General features: G+C 31.5%; 1 pseudogene; it reads right to left on the bottom strand.

Moving 5' to 3' along the window:
* Positions 1-1,846: 1,846 nt before the first annotated feature.
* LOC111917958 (uncharacterized) lies at positions 1,847-2,577 on the bottom strand (annotated as a pseudogene).
* Between the last annotated feature and the right edge of the window lie 6,218 nt (positions 2,578-8,795).

Below are 8,795 nucleotides of genomic sequence, written 5' to 3'. Positions count from 1 at the left end.
TAAAGGAAGATGACACGCATTCGCGTGTCGTAACCTTACGACGCGCGTGTTAATGACACGCAATGCGTATCAAGAAAGCCCCTGTCAAGAAAGGCCATGTCATAAATGAAGATGACACACATTTTTGCGTATCGTAAATTTAAATGTTTAAAAAAAATAAATTTATATATTTATTAATTTTCAAATTAAATTTGCATTTAATTTCTCATAATAGAAATAAAATAGCATATACAAAAAATACAATCCATTGCATAATATAAAATAAAATTTCATACTCAAATCATAAAAGGTAAGATGAAAAACAAAATCAAAGATATAGTTACACCAAATTCAGAAAACAATTACCCTAGCTACATTTGTTCTATTTTCTATCCCACTCCAATCCACTTCCCTAGCTGCATGTGCTATCAAACTCCATCTAATTGTCCTTGCACAACCGAACAAACAAACATGACTATCAAAGATATAGTTATGTGAATTTCAGAAAAAAATACCCACCTGAACATTTGTAGAGTCTATATCTATTCGTAGTCGTCTGGTACTTCAGCAAACATGTATTACCTTTGAGGATGAAAAACATTAAGGTTGGATCCATGGAAACTAGAAATCAAATTTTCAACTTATGAGAGAAATTAAAAGGTAGAAATTGAAGCTTACCTACCTGTTGTAGCATCCACATAATACTCCCACATCCATTTCATATAACATTTTTTACACAACTTCATTGGACCACCATATGTACATATATTAAATTCTCAAAGCTCTGTTTTAATTTGCTTTTTAAATTGCATGAAACATTGAAACCCATGTTAAGCCTTTATATCATATAAAAATTAAATAACAGATTGTAGTTGAAACCCATGAAAAATGCTAATTCTTGAAAATTCATTACTCCAAACCTGTTTAGACTGATCATTACAACCACCTAGAATGCTCCACACAGCTCCAAAAGGTGGCAGCAAGCTCCACACAGCTCCAAAAGCATGGGAAAAAATTTGAGACCAACAAACACAACAACTAAGCAAAACACAGAGCAGGGGTAAAATGGTCAAAAAGGCAGAAAACACTTCAAAGTTCAAATAGCAACCGTAGCAGGTTAATGATGTAGCTATAAAATTAGCAATTAGATACCTAAGAAAGAAATCACAAGTTTCCCCAAGTTTCCCCTGTTCCAACAATTAATAAAATCAATAATTCACAAATTAGGTTAATGATGTAGCTAATTTTTTATACTCACAAGAGAATAAGGGAATAAGTGATGCAATCGATTTCTACATGACAGAGTCAGAAAGAAGACCGGGTGTGTTGTTGTTCTTATAACATGCCTTGCTTCAGAACCCACACCATGTACTATCTCTGGTTCACTTTCCTGCAATATAAATCCAACATGAACAGATTATCAATAACAACTGATGATATATAAGAATTTTATGAATGATATATAAGAAAAGTTATGATAAGGGAAAAGGAACTTGCACTCACTCTTTCATCATCATGTTCTACCTTGTCGCATCTCAAGCATCTCTCTCCCGAGCCAGTCAACTGAACTAGATAAATAATTCAAGCCATTTAACACCTGATGAATAGCACAAAGGTGGCAACGACTGTTTCTTTAGTAACTTCCAGGAAGTTTTTTATAAATGTCAACCAAGGGTATAATGGACCAAACTTGAAATAAATTTATATTTATCCCTGACATGACGTTGAAGTTTTCAACCTCGAGTGTCAATACCAAGCATATCCCTGGAACTTTGTGCTGTTGGATCGATGTATATCAGGAGCTGTAAAATCAAAAATAAAAAACATTAAATATGAGTAAATGCAAATTGTAACTTACCAATAGACATTAAATATGAGTAAATAAAAAATCAAGAACATCATCAACCAATAGTTTGATACCAATAAATTCATCACGATTAGCAAGGCTTCTAGCAAGGCTAATTGCTCATTCACTATAATCTATTCCAGTGAGATCAGAGAACCTATTTATACTAACATTAAAAGTAATAAAGAATGATTTATCAATTATCATCGTACCAAAAGGAGGAATAAGTGTTATTATGTATAATACTATACCCCTGTTTAGCAAGCTCTTGAAGAAGTAGCCCATTGCCTGTTCCAACATCAAGAACACTCCATCTTGCTAAATCTTTATCCTCTTGACTAACAGACTCAGAGTCATCAATTTTATGTTGAATTTGTAAATGTCTTTGTGAAATGTCAGCACATAGTCCTTTTTTCCATGAAGCAACCATTTCCATGACATCTGCCCCAAACCTTTAGAAAGAATTTAAAAAGTCATACAAAAAAGCATCTTGTCAAAGAAGGTATATGTCATAGTCAATTAGATATGCATACCAAACTTCACCAGCATCCCCATGTTCACGAAAATTTGTCAATTCATGTGCATATGTTGCATCCCAGTAACTTTGATACCCCAGATGATTACCTTGGTTAAAGCTTTAATTTACTAAACCTTCAATTGGAACTGAAGAAGCATAGGGCACTACCCTTGCTGTTGTAATTGATGATTGGGACCCATTTTGCCTAGCAATAACAGATCACAGATGTGACCATTATTGCAACTAAATGAGCTTCAATTCCATTCCATATCTTCAATTCCAACTCTCAAACGCTAAATGGTAATTTTCTCCAGCACTAGCAACTTCAGGGTAAGATTGACAAGTTGATTTAGTTAATGAAGAATCATGATCTTGAAACTGAATTTCAACTAAACAACACATGGGTGTCTTCAAAGTCAAGATCAAGAACTAAAGACGATGGAATTTTCTAAAAAAGAAAAACATTAAGAACAAGAACAAAGGCAAAAGGATTGGATGTTTAAGAATCATAACCCTAATTTGTTTACTAATCACAGATAAAAATGCCCAGATTGGGAAGGAAAATAAACATGCAGGTTCCAAAAATCAAGAAACCCGAACAATTTATGAAGATCTTATAAAATCAAAGAGCTAAATCCAGATAAATTCTAACACTGAAAGAAGAACAAGAAAGGGGTTTGAAAGATTAAAGATGAAAAAACATGAAAGCAGAAATTATACTCTATGGAGGAGAGACTTACCTAAAGTCGCAGGAGAAGAAGTGTTTATGCAATCAGAGTAGTTTTAGGGTTTCCTTCGGTTACTCCCTTCATGTCTCCGACAATCTCCATCTATGGAGGAGAGAGATGAGAGAAAACACGGTGGAGGGGGAGAGACGAGAAGGTGGATGCAAGCGCTTTCCAGAACCAGAATCCAATGTTAGAGAAGATGCAGCAGATGCAAGCGCTGTTGTGGTGCAATGTTGGAATGGTGGAGTCCGAGAGAAAAAACAAATTATGATGGGTAGCTATCATTGTTGGTGATGTTCGATTCATCAGAAGCCCTAGTTCTTCGCTCAATCGTCTATTTTGTGAAAGAAGACATTACCATTGCAAATGCGTTATGTTTGATTAGGGTTTACACAGAGAAGGAAGTGAAAGTCGATTGCAGAGGAAGGGGTTGCAGAGAGAAGGAAGGGAGAGAATGAAATCGATTTGGCGGGTGAAGAGAGTACACAGGGAGGATGGCGGGTGTTCAAAATTTTGGGGGATTTCATTTTCCCTCGGACACGCGCGTTTCTTAAAAAAAATATAAAACGACATTCACAGATGACGCACAAGTGCCTTCCGTGTTTTTAATATTTTTACATCAGACACTAATTTAAAGGCACTCAGTAATGCGCGACATAAATCCTTAAAATTTTTGAAGAGATGACACTTTTTTAATGTCACTCTCTAATGCGTAACATAAATCAAAGAGCGTCGTGTTTTGCGCGTCGTAAAAGGCTGTTTTTCTAGTAGTGGAAGGGAGTGAAATTTCGTGGTTATGCCTCCATCCCACATGGGAAGGAGTACAAAACCCTGGAAGGGATCCAAGGCTATAAATAGGGCCTTAGGGATTTCATTCCTCCTTACACTTTGGCTTGAAGTTTCGCCAACCCTTCTTCCTCCTCCCATAGGGACGAATTCTAACCCTTTATGGGTTTATGAAATTGACCCTTCTCCTAGTTATTTTTATTCTACTTTTTGGTGTCATTGGGTGTGATACCATTAGAGGGATTATGGTTTGGGTCCTTTCATCCAAGCAACTTCATGGAGGTTCAAGATCTCAAGCATGGAGATCAGGGGAAACATAAGAGGTATGTATCCTTCTTTGTTTTTATGTTTTCTAGGGTTGATGTAATTAGCATGAAGTCATAGATCCATAGGTTGCATGTACACTTATGTATATCATTGTTTTGATTTTTCCGCTACCTAGTTTAAAGTGTACTTTGATACTTTTCTATGACATGTTTGAGTTATTTGAAATACTGGTTTTTTATTATGAAATGAGTTGATACTAATGATGTTAATTTCAGACTACTGGTTTTTATAATTACTTATTTAAAAAAAAAATTGGTCTTAAATTTTGGAATATTGCAATTTTTACTTTCATTAAGTACTTATTTATTCTTCTTTTATGTTTTATTTATTGAACAAAAGAAAACTAATTAAAACACTTGAAAAATATTTTTTTATTTTTTATTTTCGATTTTTATTATTTATTTATGTTATTTATTTATAGATCACTAGACATCTCAACAGGTAGCTTTTATTTGGACATTTTGTTGAAACATCAAAGTCACATGATCACTATCTTTGCTTCAAAAAAAAAAAAAAAAAAAAAAAAAAAAAAAAAAAAAAAAAAAAACCACAGTGCCCATTTATCCACTGGAACATAACAATCATGCACTCAGTTCCTCTTCAAAACCAAAGACACACTTTACCTTATACCTTCATCAATGACATGTTTATGTAGAAGACAATACTCCCTAGCCATTGAAGTTACCTCATCAAATTTCCAAATAACCCTATATTTCTTTTGTGACCCATGAATAAGACAACCAAGTCTATGCTTTGGCTTTGAGTATTTAAGATGACAAAAACCTATTAGTTTCGAGGAAAACCAGCTGTAATGTTAATGCCTTGACAAAATTGCCCAGACATTAGCTTGATTCGATTGAGGGCATTTTTTTTTTAATTCAGAAGTCACTAAAATGAACCAACAAGTGAAGGTGAAGTCTCGACTTGTTGCAGGTATCGACTTCTTTTAATGAACCATCACTATCACTCTTTTGCATTTGCTTCTTTGATAGATCCTCATCTTATATCCGACTTTCTCCTTTCCAGAACAGTTTTACTAAACAAAGGGACATGAACTCACGATATCACACACCACGATTTTTTTTATTCATAGAATAATGCACACGCATGGTTTGACATTTCTTTTGTTGACAGAGAATAACCCTTCTTTTCTTCTTGACTTTTCTTCTCAAGTGGAAACTGCACGTATGTGACACAACTCTACTTTTTCCTTTTGGTACCACAATTATCACAATGTTTAAGTCGTTGTAATCTTTGAGCTCTTTCAACCATCTCCACGGCCGGTCTATTGATTTTCAGTGTCCGAGGCGAGATTCTAAATTATGCCTTTATTTAATTCAAAAAATAGCAAAAATGAAATAAATTTTATTGTCAACGCAAAACAAGGTTATACAAACAAAAGCATACATAAAATTCATCTAAATATATGTCTCCTTGCATTTCTTGAAGCTAAAATATCTATCATCTACCCTAATAAATGAAAATGACTTTGCCACATGTCCTCTTCTCATTCATTTGGACACATGGCATTTTCTAGAAATTTTAAATTTATCTATTTTCCACTTGTCATTTTATTGTATTTTTGATTTTATTAAATTAAAATCCACATTTAATATATAAGGTAATATATATGTAAGGTATTTATTAGAAATGGTTTATATATGTAATGTATGTAATGCATTAAAGTCTCATTAATTTTAATAATTCAAAAAATTTCTTATTTTTCTTATAAATTTAAAGTTTTCAAATTGTTAAAATTTTATATTTAATTTTTTTAAATAAACTCATGTAATACATGGGCCTCACACCTAGTTTTATCATAATCAAGACTTCGTAGGAATTGACTTTCAATACTCATGCTAATCTATTTAATCTTTCTTGAGTCACGGTACTTCGAAGATATGATTTCAATAACTTCAATTTCAAAAAACTTTTTTTCCGCGGAAGCAACCATGACCGGTACTGTCAACAGAATCCTATATGCCACCAACACATTGGGAAACATGTCCATTTCCTTTGCAAACTCCATAATTTGAATAGCTGTCGAAGGAAGTTCACCTTTGTATGCTTCATCCGACAACATTTCCTGCAAAACTTGTAACTGAATAAATAAATATTTTCCATCAATATCAAGGTCCTCACCATTTGTCAAACAAGTTTCAAGTTTCTTACAACATTTTTTTAATTCATCATCAAATAAAGATTTTAACTTTAAACCATTAAACAAAAATCCAAAAATAGATTTAAAATGTTGCATTTGCTCAAATCTACTTCTGAATTGTGTTAGAGCCATATTTACTATAGCAATAAAATAATCAGTTCTAAAATTTTCTTGAGATGATTGTTGTTCTCTTTCGGTATTTGGAACTTCATCAAATTATTTTTTTCTACTATAAACACGTTTTGATAGGAAATTTTTGTTCAACTCCAATAATTTCTGCTATTTCTTTAGCCTCATTAATAACAGAGTCAAACCGATTTTCCGTATATTTTTCAAAATAATTAACTAATCCCTCTAAGTTGTTTATTGCAACATCAAGAATCATATCTTTAGACTGTAATTTTTTACTTACCAAATTAATTCTAAATAAAATTTCATGCCATATCACTAAACTTAAAATCAATTCATAATTAGAAAATTCACCATTTACTAGTGATTCCACATCTCTACAAACCTTACCATTATCACTCACTTGAGCTAATTTTGTTAATGCTTCTTTTATTTGAAAAAGTTGAGTTTTTATTGCTTTAACATTTTCAATGTGACTTCTCAACGAATAATAGACAATGATTTTGGGGTTAACTAATCAACATGATCAAGTAAAACACTCCATCTATGTGTGGAGCTAGAAAAAACATTATATATTGTTTGACACGTACCAAAAAAAGTTTTAGCTTTATGATAAGAATTTTTCATATCACACAAAACTAAGTTTAAACTATGAAATCCACAAGGCACATAAAAAGCTCTTGAGTTTATATCAATCAATCTTTTTTGTACACCTTGATGTTTGCCTTTCATATTTTCTCCTTGATTATATCCTTGTCCTCGGATACAATTAATATCCAAGTCAAGAAATTTTAAAGCATTTTGTAAAACATTAAAAAGCCCTAAACCAGATGTATCTTCTACAATTAAAAACTCTAAAAAAAACACTTTAGCATTTATTGGAACACTTGCAACATCAACACATCTAAAATCAAAGTCATTTGTTAATTACGACTTGCATCCGGAGTGCAATCTAGAATTATCGAAAAATAGTTTGAAGTTTTTTGTTTTTCTAATAATTGCACTTTTTACTTCGGATGCCAACATTTCAATTAATTTCATTTTGAATTTTATGACTAAGGTAATGAAAATGATTGTTTCTTATCTTAAATATGTTCAACAATCACTTGAAGTACACCTAATAGGTTACCATTAGATTTCTCATATATTTTTTCATTAGTTCCACGAAAAGCCAAGTTATATTCCGCTAAACATTTTACAACAACAATAATTCTTATCAAAACTTATTTCTAATATTAGTATCTTTTTTTATTCTTTCTTGTAACTCTTTATAAATTGTTTCATTTTTCCTTAACCTAAGTCGTGTTTGTGTCCAACTTTTTAAATTAATCATGTGTTAAGAACTATGTTCATTTTCATTTAATTTTTCACTAAGATGTTTCCAATCATTAATTCCTTCGGTTGCCAAATTACTTCTAGATCGAGGTGTTTTAAATAACTTACAACAAAAACAAAACACTTTATCAAGTTCTTTCGAATACACCAACCACTTTCTTTCATAAGAGTCACCGTTCCTTGATTTACGAACACAAAATTCACAAGAAAAATGTCTACCTAGTGCATCTTTTGGAAAAAAATTGTTATTTTCAGTTTTCCTAATAGGTCATTTTTCTACAAGCAAATCTTTTATTTTTAAATCTAACTTATCCCATACTCTTGGATCAAAAATATTAATATCACTAGATTTATCAACAAAATCATTATTTTCATGCTCATTAGAATTTTCAATAGGTTCATTAGAAGTTTCAATTGGACCTTTAGAATTATCAACAAAATCATTAGTTTCAACATCATTAGAATTTTCATCATTATTTTCATTTCTAACAAAATATTTATTTAAAGATCCTTGAAATTTATTAGTAAGATCTTGCTCTCTTTGTTTTCGTTTTCTATTTTGAGCACCAGACGGTTGTTTTCTAGGAAACATATTTAAACTTCAAAAAAAATAAACAAATAAATAAATAATAAAAGTCAAAAATTGTAGTAAAAACAAAGAAGGATACACATTGAAGTTACTTAGCAATCTATATCCACAACTTGAAGTTATCAATCCGTATCCACACTTGAAATTAACAATCCGTATCCACAACCTAAACAAAAAATAGTATCCTTTACATTTTCAAAAATTTATCTAACAGCATATTATTCAAAAATAAAAAACACATAACTTTTTCAACATCATAATTTACATATCAAAATTTAATTTCTGATTATATACAATAGATTATTTAGAATTTAGAAAACCATATCCTTATTCAAAAAAAAAATATACATCAGTTTTTCAATATAAGAATTTCGAAATCATCATTTACGTATCAGACT

Source organism: Lactuca sativa, chromosome 4 (genome assembly GCF_002870075.4).
Source record: "Lactuca sativa cultivar Salinas chromosome 4, Lsat_Salinas_v11, whole genome shotgun sequence".
NCBI classification, from domain to species: Eukaryota; Viridiplantae; Streptophyta; class Magnoliopsida; order Asterales; family Asteraceae; genus Lactuca; species Lactuca sativa.
Note: the sequence above shows the minus strand (reverse complement) of the source record. Positions and strands in the feature narration are given on the sequence as shown.